Source organism: Schistocerca serialis, chromosome 7, assembly GCF_023864345.2.
Source record: "Schistocerca serialis cubense isolate TAMUIC-IGC-003099 chromosome 7, iqSchSeri2.2, whole genome shotgun sequence".
NCBI lineage: Eukaryota > Metazoa > Arthropoda > Insecta > Orthoptera > Acrididae > Schistocerca > Schistocerca serialis.
Window position 1 is genome coordinate 366965578 of NC_064644.1, and position 20415 is coordinate 366985992.

Consider the following 20415-nt stretch of genomic DNA (forward strand, 5'->3'; position numbering starts at 1 on the left):
CGTCACAATCCTTTAAAAAGAATGGCAACGACAGAAGAGAGAGATGAGGGTTCTCAGTTCTCATAAGGGCCACGAACGCTTATTTGGTATGAAACGACATTACAATACCATGCAGCGAGATTCTACACATTTAGATGACAATGAAACCGCAAAAAATTTCAACGATCGACGGACAGGATTATTTATTCTGTGCATCATGTAGTACTTTGTGCTAAATTTGTAGGCATGGAGCGCTCGAAGAAGCTGGTGGTACGAACAGTAGAATTCCTCAAATCGCATCCATTATTCCATTGTCAATGGCAACAGTTTTCAATGTAAATTAACGAAGAGTGCATGGTGACTTCATATATTACTACGAAATACGTTGGATATCTCAAGCGGTATGCCTAGAACGATTTTTCGATTTAGAACTCACTACTTTTGAATCTATGAAGGAAAAAGTAGTGCAAGAACGAGAACTAGGTCATCCGGATTTGATGGCAGCCTTCGCGTTTTAAGTGAACTCGACAGCACCCTGTCGACAGTAAAACAATGCAAAGTAACTTCTGAGTGATTTGATATGGATGCATTTAAAAAGGAAATCGCATTGTAGAAGGGATACATTCTGACAAAGACAATTCAGTTCCCTAATCTCACTGGCGTTAAAGAAATTGCAATGGTTGACGAAGTAATTGTGGCCTTGCAAGAATCAAAAGGAGACTTTTATAAAGGTTTTGACGACACTGTCAGCCTTACAGATCTTTTCGAGCGGTTTTCGAGACCATTTTCCATCGCCTGTACATATGTACCTGAATGACTTGCAAGACAATTTCGGTTTCAATAACAAGGCTGTTTACGCTTAGGGTGGAATTTTTTTTTTAAATTTGTCCTAAGGTCTTATGGGACCAAACTGCTGAGGTCATCAGTCCCTAAACTTAGGCACTACTTAATTGAACTTAAAGTAACTGACGCTAAGGACAACACACACACCCATGCCCGAGGGAGGACTCGAACCACTGACTGCGGGAACCGCGCAGACCGTGACAAGGCGCCCAAAGACCGCGCGGCTACCACGCGCGACCGCTAAAATTGCTTTCCTCATGTAGATTTTGCAAGTCTCAGTAACGAGGGTGGAAAAGATCTACGGTGATTCGATCAACATATTTGTGTCAAAGACGTTTTTCGATTATCAAAGTAAATAAGTCATGATTACATGGCAACATTAGAGTGAAATTCTGAAATTACCTCCGTGTGTGTATGCCGATAGTTCGTACGAGATAAAAATTATGTCTTCAGTGCACCAAAAAGAATTAATTAATGCTCAAGGCTGGCTTTGTTTGTTGTTGAGAAACGTGAGATATAAAAGCAGGCAACATGCAGTGCGAGAGACTTGCCATTTAAATGGGGTGCATTCGCTGTTTTCCTGCTTGCCCCTAAAACAGTGCGGTGTGGAGGTGGGGGGTAACGTGAAGTGAGGCTGAGTGCTTTGGCAAAATCTTGGTTACCCTTGCTATATGGGTAACGAATTCGACTCGCGGACCGACCGTGCTGTCAAACGTCAGCGTTGAGCGTGCCGAGTGCTACGTGCCACTAACGCTCAGATGCAATGCGACTTGTGCGTACGGTACATGGGACCCAACGTCGTATATGCGATCGCATCGTGCTCCAACGGCACTTGTCAGCTGTATCTTGATCGTAATCACACTGTTTACAAAATGGACGGGCGTAAAATTCATATATTAGCTATATCAAAACGTACTTTCCTCCTTTGTCCATATGATAGTCAGGTTGTCCTGTCTATAGTATACATGAAAAAAAACTTTAATATCGATGAAAGTATTATAATGCAAAAGGGAACGTACAATGAAAGTCAACCAGGAGAGCAGCTTATAAAAGTTCCATTACAAATAGTGTGATAAAAATTTACAATAGTTCTCCTTATAAGATAAAAATTATTTCGACATTCTGACTTTTTATTAAAACCGTAAGGTCATTCTTACTTTATCACTGTTCCTACTCAATAGAAGAATCTCTAGAACACATGAATTACGCACCTTAAAAGAAAACTCTAACTTTTTACATTCTTTCTTTCTCGGGGCTTTTCACCTGCTCCAACGCGGGTCGGCTTTGTTATTACGGATTGGCAGTGTGAATTTCAGAGGGTGGCCAGATGCCGTTGCAGACGCCACCCCGAACCCCCCGGGACGGAAGTACTGTACCCCAGCTTTCTGAGTCTAGTGTAAGTCATGAAATAATGCGAACGTTGTCAAATGTCTGTGAGCCGTGTAACTGAGGCGGAGCTTGGGGACCAACCCGGTATTCACGAAGCGAGATCTTGAAAACTGCCTAAAAACCACATCCCGGCTGGCCGGCATACCGGCCCTCGTCGTTAATCCGCCGGGCGGATTGGACCCGGGGTCGGCGGGCTTACCTGCGTCCAGGAAACAGCGCGTTAGCGCTCTCGGCTACCCAGGCGGGTGAAAAATCCAACTTTTTACTCTGACCTTTAAACTTTAATTGTAGCTATATTATTAACTGAAATTTAATTAAAACTGTTTGCTCAAAAACAACGCATTTTTAAAGGATCCTCAACATGTTGTTGCCTTCAATTGGCATAATCTCATAACACACAAGTTACGATGATTATTTTACCACGAATAAGATACCTCTATTCATTTTATTACAACGAATCATACAAGTAAGGGCGAGTTTTCGTTAGCTCCTCAGTTTTCTGGTGCTCAGAAATGGCATGTATATACATAGGGTCTTCAGCCGGAAGCCAGTGTGGCACATCACAACTCTGCACCAAAGGAGACGGCGTGCATGTGACGTACGTAGCGTTTTGCCATCTCATTGGTCAATGTCCAAACGTACATGCCTCCCCAGCAAATTAATTGGCCCAGAAAGGTCATGTTTAATAGCAAGTGTAATCTTGGATGAATTAACGATTAACCTCCCGAAGATAGGAAATAGGATCCTGTAACGACTGACTATAAATGACATAATCAAGGTAATTAAAGACACAAGAAAAGTACAAGTCGCTCAGAGAATTATGTAACTATCAAGACAAAACCGTCGCCCCAGTGGACAAGCTGATCGGCACTTGGTTGGACTCTTAAATGTTACCATCAGTGCCGAACGCAGTGTCATACTTATAGTCCTCGGTAAGAGGAATCTGATAATACGGTTGGCTTAGATCAAGCACTGTGAAGCACTCAGCCTCCGAAAACCAGCCAAAGCAGTTATGAAGATCCGGCAAGGGGACAGATTCTAAGATAACTTTTCCATTAAGTAGTCTCTAATCAACCATTGGTCCATAGTCCTTGCACTGAGCTTTAGGAACAAGAAAAATAGGTGACGTGAAGGAAGTTATAGACGGCCTAATGACCCCTGCTTCAACAAGCTCGCCACTTTCTGTTCAAGATTTTCATTTTGGATGGCGAGAGGTGATAAGGAGACTGACGCACCAGAATGTAGTCAGCCAAACGTATGTGGTACGGTAAGGCGTTAGTGACCCTCCCCCCCCCCCCAAGCTTATTAGGCAAAACCTCTAGGAACTCTCCTAATATATTCAGCAACTGCCCTGAATGACACAGATGAAGATGGGCCACATCAAATTCACTGGAGTTACAATTTACAGAATCCCCCACACTTGCGCAATGGCAGGAGTAAAAGGCTATCTTATCATTAGGCGGAAACCAAAAAGAGAAGGTGCGCCTCGCAAAGTCGACAACTAATCCAGTTTTCTATATAAAACCACGCCCGAGCAGCAAACTGAACGCCAGATCTCTAACAAGCAAGAGCGTAACGGGCCTTGAGAAATTACAAGTAGACAAACTACTGAGCACTTCAGCGACCAGAGGCAACTCTTCCCCGTTTGCCACACGACATCTCTGAGGGCAGGGGCGCACGGAAGATAATTTACACAAATGGTCAAACTCCAAATGCCAATTATAATTAATCAAGGACACAGAGATACCAGAAACCAACAGCGCGATCAAGGGTTCTTGTCCTAGGCTGGCACAGACAAGCAGATCTGGAGGGAGCATGAATACCCGCACACCTTGGCGCAGGGAAACAACCCACCCCATTCTTCCTGGCGTCATAGCTCATGCTACGGCACACGCACCACGTAATTACGGGCACCGCACCGAAAACAACCTTTCCCAGAAAATGTGTTGAAATCTTGAGAAGCCCTATCAATTATCGAGGTGGGTGGGGGAATTTCAAAGTGCTCCGCGCGCCGCCGCTTCTCATTGGCGAATGATAAGGACTCAGTTACATCAACCAATGAAACTTCCTGACAGATTAAAACTGTGTCCCGGATCGAGACTAACTCCGACAAAGGCCCCGAGTTCAAGTCTCGGTCCAGGACACAGTTCTGCCAGGAAGTTTCATATTAGCACACAACCCGCTGCTGAGTGAAAATTTCACTTTCAATCAACCAATGTCGATTCCCAGAAGCTAGTGGGGCGGGAAGGACCAATCGTGATCTATCTTCGGGATGCATGCCCTCCAAAATGCTTGATACAGTGTTGAATTCCGAAACCGACATACCAAGAGCCAAGGTAGCTAGACACTCGCTCGACATACTGGCTAAGCGGTTCAAAATGACGTCAGCACCCGCCAGTAATATCTGCGTTCAAGTTAGTTCCGAATCCGCGGCGAGAGCTTGTTATCGGCAATCAGTCCCTTTAGTTGTCTGTTGACCCCCCCCCCCCCGTCCCTCCCCTTCAGGACTTCAGATATAAAATCACTCAGAGTAGCTTTCGCGAAGAAGTAAGGTTAATATCACATGGTGAGCCATCCACAAGGCATTAGCATGAAATTCAAATCGCACCAACAGCCACGAAAAGAGCCAGACATGGCCCAAGGTATCGAGTGAAATATCTGATATACTGCTGAGTAGGCACATAATTGGGTTGTATATGAAAATGATTAGTAGGAGGACTACGTAAACCTTGGTCCCCGGACGCCTGATCAAAGAACTGGTTCGTGTGGGTAGCTGCTGGATTTGATCCGGCTTCCTTACTTTCCAAGCTTAATGACGCTGCTGGGACTAGCAAATCCCTCTGTAGATCACTCAACTGCCCCACCCTCGTAACTTCAGGCTGGATAAGCTAAAGGAGGAAATGTCCCTCACACAAATTCCGAAATGTGGTAGGTGAGTGGGAATTCTAACAATTTTCCTAACAATAAGTTGGCTATCCTGGAGAAAGGACAGGTTCCGCTGCACCTCATTCAAGGCCGTGGAAATATTATCGAGAGAAATACCTACCTCCCCGAAACGCGAAGTGGGGTGCCCAGCGCCGCGCGCAACCTGGTCCCCCAGCTCTGCAACACTACCCTCGATGCTAAGCTGCCGAAATGTAAGTTCATACTGCAAGTGCTCATTCTCCAGGAACCCGATTCTGCGGCAGGAAAGCTAGCTCACTACGAACAACGGAGTAAATTAACACAATGCTCGACAGATAACAAGGGATCCTTACACACTAAAGAAATTATCATAGGAAATAAATTGCTAGAGAAAGTGTAGACAACTTTAACTCCAACCCATGCCGGTACAGCGTGCCACGGTCTGAATACCAGTTGGAACCTACAATTATGTGTAAAGGGATATACGGCAAAAGGTTAAAGCCCAAGCACCATCAAGGGTCTTCTTCTGTTACCATATTATTGACAAACATACCCCTGAAGCAGGCAGACTTTTGACAACCACAATTTATATTAATTACAACACAGATTGAGTAAGATATCAGTTCTCAATAATAGGGCAATAAAAACAGGTAGGCCGTGATTATGAAGTGTTTCAGCAAACCAAAATTATTAAACAGCTCTTAATCTAATTACAAGGAAGCAGAAAGGCCTTCGATAGTAGCAACTACTGTGACGTTGTGAGTTAATGAGCGATAACAGTTATTGCAGTAAGCTACATTGCGGTACAGCACGTAGTATTGGAGACAGCAAGTTGTGTCCTAGCAATGGATCATGTGCACCTGTTGCTACCACAGCGTGTGAACACGCCAGCGTGCCACTTAACAGGACCTCACATTCATGCCACTTATGAATCTGAATAAACTATATTAAATATTATTCAATCATTTTCAAAATCGGTACACTAGTTTTTGTTATTCAAGAGAATATTGTATAAAATTGTCAGCTTTCTATCTGTGAAAGTTTCGGAGTTACAGAAATTTATATAAAAAGTAAAAAACCGGTATTTCTAAGATAAAATTTAGTTAGAAACTATAGCAGTTTATCTTTTGGTATCATTCGAAAAACATAACCAGAACTCTCAATGGGCAGAATTATTTAATTGAGATTTTTAATTTAAAAAACTTTAACTACTTTACATTGTCGTAATATAAAAATCAGACAAAATAATTATTTGTGTCTAATATTGTTGTAGGAGTAAATGAGAGTGAGTGAGAGTGTGTATGTGAGACATACGTTAAATTTCAACATGATATTTATGAAATACATTACATAATTATAACGTGGGAAAGATGTTTCAGCCCACTTTGATGATGAAGTACGTCTAGGTGTACTTTCTTTTGTAAGGAGGCAGCCAGAATAACAGTTGAAGGTAGAATCATATCCTACATCAATTCCAGGAGTAATTTCCTTGTCGTTTGGTTTTATTAAATCTTATATAAGTATTTGCATGTTGGAATGGCATAAATGCATCTATGAATAATGATTGGCGAAGGCCATTTTTGGTGCGAGAATGATCTTGAAGGATCATTCTGATTGGCCAGCCAAAATTATCGACCAATCAGAATTAAGCAGTTCCCGCGCAATTCTAGATAGATATGCTGTGGTAGAAGAAGCATCCAGGGAGTTGCAAGTCAGCTATTGGACGTGCAGGTATTGTTAAACGTTTCAGTCTTCATTATGTGTAAAGTGAAGAAGTAATTGGTTTCTCGCGTCTAGATTGTGTTGCCATGAAAGCAGTTGCATTTTCTAACAGTTTGTTGAATGTTGGAAGTTTTGTAATTGTTTTGTTGGAAAGTTAGTCGCATGTGTGCTTCTGACCTGTGTGTAAATTCCGCATGGCATGTTTCTTATTCAAATATGGACTTTTTGGCAAGCACTTTCTGTTAAAGAAATCCACTGAGGAGGATGGAGAGTGAAACACTATTAGTAGCGGAACTGTGACTGTGATATCGCGTAATTATTTGGGTCGGACTTATTTCTGACTGCTTTATGTGTGATCTGGATTGCATCAACTGTTAACTGAGAACAGTGGTCTTGTTAGTCAAGTACATTTGGACTTGATGGCAGGATTTTTTTTTTATTTGAGCTAAAGGAAATAATAAGACTTGTATTATAATTTGGACATTTTACTAAAGGAACGAATCAGTCTCCTTCCACCCGAAAATTTTTAGAAGATATTTACAGGATAGCTGGCTACTAGAGTTACGCGGACTTTGCAGCGTAAATATAGGCGTCGTTTTATCAACGCCGCTATTTTAACGTACTATCAGTACCTACGTTTGAAGTGAAACGGGATGGTGAACTGACGCCGTACTGAGGTATTTGGAACTGTTGCAAGTGAGCAGTACGATGAACTATAATTTTCAACCCCGCCCCAACGCACTACAATTAAGTAAAATTACCAAGTAGGAAACAGGCAGGCCTTCAATAATAACAGCCTCAGTTAAGTAAAATTACCTTTCTAAAATTAAGTTCAAAGTCATCCCCAGCAGAAAACGCAGCATGAAACAAATTAACGGTCGAACTACAGCACGGAAAAAGATATTAAAATTAGATGAATTCACAAAAGCAACAGAAACCATTCAGACACAAAGCTGGGACGATATGAAGGAAAACCTCATTACTACAGCACGTGAATGTGGTCATAATGTTTTGCTTTTACCCGCATACCATTGTCAGTGTAATCCCATGGAATTTTTTTGGCCAATGGTTAAAGACTACGTGAGGAAAAAAGTAAAAAAAAAAGTCATTCACGATGACAGACACTGAATTAGGCAACAAATAACACCCTCGACCCCCCCCCCCCCCCCTCCTTTTCAGCGTTGGCACAGTCTGTGCGGCGTGCTGAAATACTGTAGGAACAAGACTTTGATAGGGAGGTGAAGATGGATATAAACCTTCGACCTTCTGTCGTGAATTTAGGATCAGATGGCTTGGACACAGAACAGATAACAGTGTCGATTGTATTTCAATTTAGACTTCGGTACAAAGTAAATTAATAATAGTTCTTTGTTTCAAGGACTCAGGATTTAAAAATGTGTTTGTCAACTCTTCAGTTGCATATATAGTGTATGAGAACTTCCTAGCCTTCATTGATTAACTAAGATATTGTATCCTACGTCTAATATATTACCCAAGGAGAAGTTAAGTTTTTCCTAGCGTGTTGTATGCTCTAATAACTCGTGAAAATGCGGCCGGATAAATTCCTCAAAAACTCTGATGTTTCCACTTGTGAACCCCCATTATTTTCATGTCAAGAAATGGAAAATTCCTTGACAGAGACGATTACATGTCGTGATTTCGGTGGTTTCCCTCGAGTTATTCAACGAAGATGGTTAATTGTTTGCTTGTTGAATGGATTATAACTGCGGTCTCTGACTGCAATGTCGAACGAGTTTGTTTACACTCGTAATGCCCTTTGACAGTGAAAAATATAACATACTGACCACTTTTACGACAGTCCTTTGCATTAGTCTTTTCTAACAGTAATTCTATTTTAAGCTGAGTAAATACACTTAACTACACTCAACGATGCCCAAATACACGCCTTATACTCATTTTTAAAAACTGTATGGAGTGGAAGCAACCGCGAAGCAAATATAATGATCCCGGTTTGTGCCTGAAACTAGTTTTGTTGTGTATTAATTTTCACTTATAATACAGTGCAAATATCAATACATGACCGTTACTGCAACCATTTTCAATGACCCTGTCGTTAGAAAATTGTGATTTTGAGATAAATTGTACCTGACATCTTCACAAAGCTGTGTCAGCTGCTCTTGCCCTCTGACGTCACTCTGACTGTGGCTGTGGAGCAGTGGACGCAACGTCTTCAAGACATGAAGTAATATTACCCTCATGACGATTGATTGAAATAGGTTCTAAAGTTTATTATTACCCTTATAGATTTGAATGTATAATATGATGTACCACGGGCAAAGTAACCTGACTGCTGTGCTCAGCAACATAGTTCGGCAACGTGTCCTTTGTTTTCCCTCTTACTACTGTTGCGCAGATGTCATCCCCTCCATGCTTTCCTTACGCTATGCCTCTATGCGCGGAAGCGCCATCCTACGTGATGGGGCTATAGTATATTTAATAACAGTCCAAGTGGAGAAAGTTACCCTTTGTGAAGGGATGAAGAGCGATACTTACATCTTTAGGAGCCAACAGTATGTCGATTTGTATCAGGAGAGAGACGAATTGGAGTAGTGCCTTGACGATACACCTGGCCCTCTGGAATTGCTCGCTGCTACCAGAGGCTGCCCCGAGCATCCTTGTCGGGGCTGCGGTCGGGGCACTGACTCAGCCGCTCAGGTTGCGGAGGCTGTCGGCGCTCCAGCAGCCAAGTGGAGAGAGGTGGAGGCAGGGGGTGAGATTCTCCCCCGGTCACCCCTGGCCGCGCCGAACTCTGCCTGCGAGCGCCATCGGCAGCCGCCGTCCCGGCCTGCGCCCTTGCTCGTCTTAGACGCCGCTGGAGCCGACCGAATTCCAATTTGTCGGCGTGAAAGGCTCCGTTTTATCACCTGTCGCGGCCAGGAATGTAATTAGCCCACGTCCGGCGCTTTGCAGAGCGCGGCCCGCGTGCCGGCCCGTCTGACGCCCAGCGCCGCCCACCGCAAGGCCCCCGCAGCGCCGCCACCCACGCCGCCACAGCAGGCGTGCCGCCGCGCCGCCGGGGGCTGCGTCAGTGGAGGCGGCCTACGTGACCGCCACTCACACGGCAGCAGCGTTCTAAAGAAATTAGTTAACTGTATCATAACCAAAGAACAGGAAGTGAAACATCAGAAGAGTCAAATTTAACTTGGAGCGTCCATCTAGCCTACTTGTGGACGGAGGGGAGGTAGGAAACGAACGAACACAGCAAGATTATGAAATATTTCGATGTACCTACGCGAATTTAGTGCAAAGGTTGTAACATTAAGAGTGCAATGAGAATGCCACAGTTAAACGCAGAGATGTGAGTGCATTGGGGTGAGTTTTGTGTACGATTTCGTACACGATGGTAACAAAAGGCGGGATACAGGGTGATGCAGGAATTGTTGTTGATAATTCTTCCGGGTTATATGGCCGTGGTCCATGGAATACTTCTATTCCTAACGTTTCGTCCAATACTACGTTGGACATCCTCAGAGGTATGACAGGACTCAACAGGACCAGCCTTACCTCTGAGGATGTTGTTGTGTCGGTAGCTGGGCCGACACCGTGAAGTTGAGATGGCTGAAAATGAACTCTAGACTAACGCTGTAGCCGATAGGGCACGCACGGCTAAAGCAGACGGGCGTGAAGTCTGGAACATGAGAACTTATTTTTTAATTAGTCCTTGGAATACATCTCTCTTGAATACTCGTAAGCTATAGGCACTGATACAAATGGCGCCTTGCTAGTTCGTAGCCATTAACTTAGCTGATGGCTATTCTGTCTCTCGGCTAATGAGAGAGAAAGGCTTCGTACATCTGGTCGGTAGCTAGGTTCTCGTACAACTGGGCTGTAGCTAGGTTCTCGTCCAACTGGGCTGTAGCTAGGTTCTCGTCCAACTGGGCGGTAGCTAGGTTCTCGCACAACTGGGGCGAGTCCACTCTCGTATCACGAGACCTGCCTTGGTGGTGGCGCTAGGTCTGCGATTACACAGTGGCGACACGCGGGTCCGACATGTACTAAATGGACCGCGGCCGATTTAAGCTACCACCTAGCAAGTGTGGTGTCTGGCGGTGACACCACATTCCTCCCCCGCAAATCGGCGAACGGTCGTGTGATAAGGCTTCCGCCCGCCGTGGGGAGGACCACATGTTGACGTATGCGATGAGGTGGGGAGCCTAACAACAGGCGAGGCTGTGCCACCCGCACCTGGCCATACGGTCCGAGGGGAGCTAGGAAACGCCTGAAAAACTAGCCCAGGGTGCACGTCAACATGCGGTGTATGCGCCCGTAAAGAGACAGGAGGGACCGAAGGGACAACCTCCATTGCGTCGGGGTAGCCGACGCGCGATGACGTCATGTGGTCCGGAGCGGGCGGGAGTTCCATGGCGGAGGACAGCTGGTCACGGGAAGCGATCGGCGGCGCGTGACCCTGGGAGGCGCTTGGCGGCTGCAACGAAGCGTCGAATGCGGGCGGTACCGGCGGGAGAACAAGCGGCGGCGGCGGCGGCTGCTGCTGCGGCGGCGGCGGCGCGTCGCCATGGGGCAAAATGGAAGGCATCGTCGGTAACACCTGGGGATGAGGCGAGCCAGTAGATGGGTCCCCAGGGCGCTGACCGGACGGCACCGTCGCTGAAAGCAGACGGGGAGCGGCAGAACCCGAGCGACGACAGAGGCGCAGCTGATTGAGATGCCGACGCACCTCACCAGAGGCCCCCAAAACCAAATACATCGCGCGGCCGAGGCAGCGAAGAATGCGCCCTGCGAGCCAACGCCGTGAACCTCGATAGTTGCGATAAAATACAACGTCGCCTGGAGCAAAAGCAGGAGTCTGCCGCTGCACAGGAACCTGATGCGGCGGATGCAGCAAAGACATCAAGGTGCGATGAGGACGACCGTGGAGCAACTCAGCCGGCGAGCGACCATCTCGGGGCTGAGAGCGATACGAAGACAAAAAGAACAACAATGCGTCCTCCCGAGAATGCTACTGTTTCAATTTCAACATCTGTGACTTGAAAGTCCGGACCAATCGTTCAGCGGCACCGTTGGACTGAGGCGAAAACGGCGCGGATGTCAGATGTTGAATACCATTGGCCTGGCAGAATGACTGAAATTCTGCGGACATGAATTGTGGGCCATTGTCGGAAACAATAGTCTGCGGAAGACCTTCAATGCAAAAGATAGCAGACAACGCTTGGATGGTGGCGGAGGACGTCGTGGAAGACATCCGGACAACAAAAGGAAAATTACTGAAGGCGTCGACCAGAACCAACCATCGAGCATTCCAGAATGGACCAGCAAAATCAATGTGCAAGCATTGCCAAGGGGAAGTGGCTTTTGGCCACGCAAAGACTTTCCGCGGCGGTGCGGACTGTTGTTCGGCACACGCCGGGCACGAAGAACACATATTCGTAATCACAGCATCGATTCCGAACCAAGTACAGTGCTGACGAGCAAGTTGTTTCGTTCGCACTATACCCCAATGTCCTTGGTGAAGAAGCCGTAAAACAGAGGACTGTAACGAACGTGGGACCACGACTCTGGACTGATCATTATCAGAACGCAACAACAAAACACCACGTCGAACAAAAAGTCTCTCCTTGTGAGCAAAAAATCGGCGAACCAACGGATCCTCGATCCGAGACTTTGACAAAGGCCATTGCGTAGCAACAAAACGTAAAACAGTAGCAAGGACAGGGTCAGCAGCTGTGGCTGTAGCGACACGACGAAAATCAATCGGAAACGATTCGACCACTTCATCGGTTTCCGAATCAATGAACATGCAAGCAAGTTCGGAAGAATCGAATGCTTTATCCTCAGCAACAGGCAAACGGGACAACGCATCGGCGTTTCCGTGCTTAGCAGTGGACCGATACAAGATATCGTAGCGGTACTGCGAGAGGAAAATAGACCAGCGAATGAATTTCTGCGCTGTACGTGGAGGTACAGGCTTGGTCGGATGAAAAAGCGATGTCAAAGGTTTGTGGTCTGTGATGATGGTAAAGTGACGACCATACAAGAAATCATGGAACTTAGTAACACCAAACACGAGAGCCAAAGCTTCTTTCTCTATCTGTGAATAATTTCGTTGCGCATACGAGAGCAATTTGGACGCAAAGGCAATAGGGCGATCATGGGAGCCAACTTTGTGCGCAAGCACAGCACCGATCCCGAAATCCGATGCATCTACCATCAACAAAAGGGGTTTCTGGGGATCGAATGGCGTAAGGCAAGTATTAGAAAGCAACGCCGATTTCAACTGGCGAAAGGCGCGTTCGCATCCCGTCGTCCAGAGAAACGGAACACCCGTACGGCGTAAGCGATGAAGCGGAGCTGAAATGAAAGAGGCATTGCGCACATTCACTCACACCTTGTGATTCTACATTGTTCAACGTTCTTGCGACCTCCAGACGCAATGCGTGGGGAACATTGCGCGCTCTGAAAAATTTCGGTTGCGCGTTTCCTCCCAGTTCCAAATGTGCTTCATAGTTTTTAGCGCAACCTAAGCCCGGTGCAAAAATGTCTGCAAATTCTTCACATACACTAGAAACACTGTCTGAAGGCACAGTCTGATTCACTGAGAGGACCTGATTTACAATAGACATGTTAAACAACTTAAATAAATCGAGACCAAACAAGTTCACTGCAGAAGAAGAACGAAGAACGTAAAATGACACAAGTTTTGTTTGTCCCTTGTATGTTGCAAGAAGGCTGCACTGTCCTAACACAGGAATTTTCTGTCCGGAATATGTAGTTAGCTTAACATTTGCGGAACGCAACGGAGGTTTGCCCAGTTGTTTGTACGTGTCATGATTGAGCAATGAAACTGCAGCTCCGGTATCGAGCTGGAATGGTATCACTTTGCCTTCAAAGTCTAAGTCCACAAAAAGTTTATTGTCCTGCCGACGACAAGAGCGACTGTTTTGTGCAATTGGAACAGACACTGGTACAGAATCACTTGCTAATTGACGTGATTTCCGGCGACATCGACGCACAGTGTTTGTGGGACGATCACAGTTACTGTTAGAGAAAGTGTCACTGGACGAAGCGGAATTAACGACATGAATGTCCATAGGCGAAGGTCCACGAGCCTGAGTGTCCTGGGTTCGATTCCGGCGCAAAGCAAAGGGCCTGGAATGATTGTGATTGTCTGATCTGAGCTTTTTCTGGCAAACACTTTGAACATGTCCTTTCTTATTGCAGAAAAAGCAAATAGCTTGGCGTGACGGGCAATGTTCACGCGAATGTCTAGTAGCACACTGCGGGCATGATTTCACTGCATTTGTGGGCTGGCGCGGCACACCTGGCTTAGCACGCGGCGGTCGCTGTGTCGACGTGCGCAAGGCCCGGTTACCGGGCCGCGCAGCGCGTCCAGCGGGCCGGTTAATGTTACACACGGCTGGCGAGGTTTCAAAAGATTCCTGAGCACAGTCAAGTGTGTCCTGTCTATCCAATATGTCTATCACTTGTTGAAGGGAGGGATTAACTAGTTTCAAAATTTGCTCCCGTATGCGAACATCAGAAACGTTCTGTGCAATTGCATCACGCACCATTGTATCTGAATAAGAAAGACCACAGTCACATTCAAAAGCACAGTCCCTAGTAAGTCCTTGCAATGTTGCTACCCACTCCCTATTAGTTTGACCGGCCGTACGTTTTGTACGAAAAAACGTATACCTTTTGGCAACCACATTAACTGTTTCTTTGAAATAGGCATCTAATGCAGACAAAATTTCCTCGTAGGACAGAGTTGCTACGTCTCGTCGGGGAAACAATTTCACTATCACACGGTATGTGGACACACCGACACAAGAAAGCAAAAACGGCTGCCGCTCATTACCTTGAATTCTGTAGGCAGCGAGGTGAAAGTTGAACTGGCGAGACCACTCGTGCCAGGTCTCATCGGCTGCCACGTATGGTCGAAAGGGAGGTGCAACAGCGTTTAGTGGCAGCGGTAGCGAAGAAGCGGCGGCGGCCGCATCGGTTTGAATGGTACGTTGACCCTGGACGAGCTGTCCAAGGGCATCCAGTAACGCCTGCGTCTGCTGATTCTGCAAGCGATAAAATTCGGACAGTACATCTGGAGAATGTGGCGAAGCCATGACACAATTAAATGTAAGCAATCAGAACACTTTAAATCGTCGCCAATGTTGTAAACGAATTAATACAAACTCTTTTGCTCGTCGCCAATAAATGTTGTGTCGGTAGCTGGGCCGACACCGTGAAGTTGAGATGGCTGAAAATGAACTCTAGACTAACGCTGTAGCCGATAGGGCACGCACGGCTAAAGCAGACGGGCGTGAAGTCTGGAACATGAGAACTTATTTTTTAATTAGTCCTTGGAATACATCTCTCTTGAATACTCGTAAGCTATAGGCACTGATACAAATGGCGCCTTGCTAGTTCGTAGCCATTAACTTAGCTGATGGCTATTCTGTCTCTCGGCTAATGAGAGAGAAAGGCTTCGTACATCTGGTCGGTAGCTAGGTTCTCGTACAACTGGGCTGTAGCTAGGTTCTCGTCCAACTGGGCTGTAGCTAGGTTCTCGTCCAACTGGGCGGTAGCTAGGTTCTCGCACAACTGGGGCGAGTCCACTCTCGTATCACGAGACCTGCCTTGGTGGTGGCGCTAGGTCTGCGATTACACAGTGGCGACACGCGGGTCCGACATGTACTAAATGGACCGCGGCCGATTTAAGCTACCACCTAGCAAGTGTGGTGTCTGGCGGTGACACCACAGATGTCCAACGTAGTATTGGACGAAACGTTAGGAATAGAAGTATTCCGAGGACCACGGCCATATAACCCGGAAGAATTATCAACAACAGTACCATCAAGTCGTGAAAGCCTTCATTGTATGATGCAGCAACTGTTATCATAGGAAGACTTCTCAAGAGCAAAAATGATTAGCGATTAAGTTAACACAGTAAACAGAGGATTTCATTAACTAACATTTCTTCAACCGTAGAAAGGCTCAATACAACTAATACAGCACAAAATAAATTCGAGCTATTACAACAGCAACAACGATGACTCTGAACTAACTATGAACGATGGTGTTGTAGCGAAGAGACCCCAAGTGCGAGTAGGCTTTGTGTATGTGTGTGTGTGTGTGTGTGTGTGGTAGTATTGGAGTCTTTAGGCCGTCAGCAGTCTCTGCTTCTATGATTTGTGGTAGAAGGAAATTTTTTCCTTAACTGACACTTTGAAATTGGGGGTGGACATTGAAATGGGCTCTTTCCACCTCTGGAATCGGAAATGTAAAAGGGTTGAACACTGAACTGTACTAAGGTTGCACGTAGCTGAACATCTCGGTGAACGTAGAGCCAAGTGTTAAAACTCCATCAGTTGTCACAGGACACTCCATATACGCCACGGACGTGGTCGATGGTGCCTTACGAAACCACGTCACCTGCGCACATAATTTCCACTGTGCGTATACCAGGTGTGAAAGGAGAGCTGCACGGATAAGAAAATTGCTACAGGTAATTAGCAGCTAAATTACAATTGAGAGTAAAATCTTACGAAACCACGTCACCTGCGCACATAATTTCCACTGTGCGTATACCAGGTGTGAAAGGAGAGCTCCACGGATAAGAAAATTGCTACAGGTAATTAGCAGCTAAATTACAATTGAGAGTAAAATCTTATGATTGGATGATTGGTCACTACGTCCTTCAAACGTTATCTCCAAAAGTAGATGTCTTAAAAATTCATGGACTGAGGTCTTCCTCAGCAGTCTTGTTGGGAAGTGGGTGGGAGAACATTTCCGGAAATATGTGTCGCGCCCACTTAATAAATTACCGTTTCCCTCGTTTTCCGAGAATGCGGAGTTATTGGGTGAAATTCGTCAGCCTAACATAGGTCAGCCATCGTCATTGGGAAGGCACATGCAGTGGAACAATGCATTATGATAGTGCATGGCAAATATTCCGAACAACACTTCGCTAACGCATAGCTCTGTATATGGTATGTAGTACCAAAAGAGACATAGAATGGTCACTTTTTATCAATTCACAATACCTCGAAATTTATCAGTATTGCACTATGAAATTATTTCTGATAATATGACAATGACTCATGTATGTTAATGCTACTGTACTGGACCACTGTAATCTGAACTTACAGAATGGTAGAACACTGCTTACATACTTTACTATTTATATATAAATGTATGTTTTCGCGGCCATTGTCACAGTCAATAAAGCTTTCCTGGGTTTGTGACCGTATTGTCAATATGTAAAACTAACAACGTTTCGGTCACTATTTCAAGTGCCCCTCGTCAGCGTGTAAACAAAACCCTGAAGAGGGTCATTTGCAACAATGAACGAAACAACGGAAGCTTCAGATATTGAAAATGCAGCCTCAAACCCAGAAAAATTTTATTGATTGTTTACTATTTCTGTTTTACACATTGATTACGTACTTTAAGCATTGATCACGGTTTGAAAATGAACAAATGCCTTCTTACTTAGTCACCGTTAACTCAAAAGTGAATGCAGCTAAGACAACCAAATAAGGAAACAATAACTAAACAACATTACTGCTCCTCCTGCCAATGAAATGTTGGCGTACCATGTAAAATATTACTGCCGTAGTACCAAATAGCTGCCTGATATATTACTCGTCTTGTCATTAGTGTATTGAAAATATGCTCATGAAGAAAGATTTTAAGTCCTACTGGAACTTCGCTTCTTTAAAAATTATGTCTTTTTAAAACTCCTTTCTTCCTGTTTTAAGTCTACCGCAGATTTTGTACTTTGCCTCAGAAAGGTGTGGCTTTTATTAGAGAAGCAGAAACTGTTTTAATTGTTTAGCCACTAAGAAATTCCACTCAGCTGCGGCACTTAGAAGAGCCATGCATACAGAGTTTTGCGGGCGAGCCAGCCTGGCTCCACGAGGGCACTGTTGACGCGAATGCAGCGACACCTTTGCTGGCTAGAATCAACGTGCAAGAGCAACTGGATGCATCGGGCAGAAATGGGAGTACGACCGAGCAAGTAACATGAGAGGAGACTCAGGAGTATCGCTGAACAGAGTGACAGGATGGATGCCTGGACAGCCGAGATCTAGTTGGCTTCTGATAGGAGGAGTACGAAAAGTGGAAGTATGTTACACCCTCTGCTGTTTGCTAAACAGCACACTTCTCCTGGCGGCTCACGGAAGGCACGAGATGGGACAATGTCATGACCTGTGGTACTGTGTTGTCCTGCTACCTGTGGTAGTGCCTGTTGCTGTAAACTGTCTCCGTTATACGACCGGTGCAGTGGTCAAATGAAACAACAGTGCCACTGATGTGTACACATGTACTTAGGTTGCGCATGGCTGAGTGCGTATTGTTGTGTGGCTGTTAAGCATTTTTGTAGTAGATTACCCAATATTCTGACCACTTGCAATCATTTCGGCCAGTTGTGCAGTTGCACTCTATAAACCACCGTGTTATGGTTCAAATGGCTCTGCGCACTATAGCACTTAACATCTGAGGTCATCAGTCCCCTAGGATTCGAACCTGCGACCGTGCTATGAAACTGATTCTTTTGCCAGGTGATATAAGCACGTCTCAGTAAAACCAACACTTTGAATATATTATTTGCCTTAATTCTATTATTGTGATGATTAGCACTCTGGTTCCTTTTGCAATGAGGGTACTATGAAGTTGGGATAATCATCTTAATTTTGTTGCCAATAAAGTCGGCTTTGAGTATCGGTGAAGTTACTTTCGGAAGTTATTTAGAAAGGTTCCCTCAGCCTGTGAATTTTTTAATTGTAACGAAATTTATTGAACGTTGATGGTTCTGATTTCTTGTCATTGTGTTATTTGACGGACACTGTGGGCCCGATATTCAGAGCAAACGATCATATATTGGGTGGTTAGAAGCAATCTGAGAAACCTGTGCGCGTGTTGCAGAGTGGGGCTGGTTGAGAAATAGTAGTTAAGGAAAAAATTCGATACTTTGCTCCTTTTGCCGGCCGGTGTGGCCGTGCGGTTCTAGGCGCTTCAGTCCGGAACCGAGTGACCGCTACGATCGCAGGTTCGAATCCTGCCTTGGGCATGGATGTGTGTGATGTCCTTAGGTTAGTTAGGTTTAAGTAGTTCTAAGTTCTAGGGGACTGATGACCACAGATGTTAAGTCCCATAGTGCTCAGAGCCATTCGAACCATTTTGAACTTTGCTCCTTTTCCCAATTAATTAGCAATAATTGCGCTCGAATTTAAGTAGCCGGCCAGAGACTGTGTCCTTAAACTATCGTCGTATTCCTTGTTTGGTTTCCTAAAGCCAAATAAGAGACTAATTGAGGAATTGGACATGGGCAGTAGTAAATGTCGAATTCTACCCAACAATTGAGTAGCCCCGTGCACTACCATCAATGCTATTAGACACTAATTTTATCTGGCCTGCCACTTTAACTAGCGCACGCAAAAGCCTCACTGGCTAACCTAATTGCTAATTAGCTCGGAAACGATCCAAAGTATCGAATTTCTTTTAACAATTATTTGTCAGCACAAACTACGTTGCGACATCCTCACAAACGTATCATACAGTTTCTGACCACCCCGTATATATACTCACTGTTACGGTGATATTCTATTTGGTACTCTAGCCTATTTTCAATCAATTCATTTTTGAATCTGGTATATTTTTTGAAAATTTTCTCATTCCGTGAGCGGTCACAGTGTAATTTTATTATGTTGTTTATTTTTAAAATTATGGCTGGTTATCTACGGCTCCTGTTAGTGATTTTGGATTTAAATGAATTGTCGTGCTTGTTTTACTTAGCTTGATTGAGAGGGCATTAGTCTATTCCTGATGTTTATTGTCACTCAGCCGTTGGTTGTTGTACTTTAACGAATTTTTAGATTGACTGTAATATAGAATTTCTTCCAAGGTGTTAAATGATCTAAGATTATGATCGCTCACCTCTCATCCCACTCTTACGATTTCCTATTACGTCACAAAAAAATGGTTCAAATGGCTCTGAGCACTATGGGACTTAACAGCTGTGGTCATCAGTCCCCTAGAACTTAGAACTACTTAAATCTAACTAACCTAAGGACATCACACACATCCATGCCCGAGGCAGGATTCGAACCTGCGACCGTAGCAGTCGCACGGTTCCGGACTGCGCGCCTAGAACCGCGAGACCACCGCGGCCGACTATTACGTCACATCTACGAACTATAAAAACAGAGTTTATACGCATGAAGAGTCCTGCAGTTCTGGTGACAAGAAAATGTCCGCGCCAGAGTGCCGTAACATGTAGCTATAGCGGCCAAAGCGAGATAGCGCACCCGATTATCACTTTACTAATGAGCTACGTAATATCATTAGGGTCCTTTAGCATGCTGCTATGGAACAGGTATTTTACTGCACAACAGTACGTCTGGCGTCACAATCTATAGAAATAATTAGCTACATTTTTTTAAAGTGATGCTTTCGTGTTATGATTGCACCTCGAACTCTTTAACTACCGATAGCTTCTATATTGCATAGGGACATGCTTTGTCTTCCTACATTCTTCATAGTAGCTTTAATATTAGTTAATATTGTTCTTCATAGTTTCAGCAGGTAATTAGTTGAAGG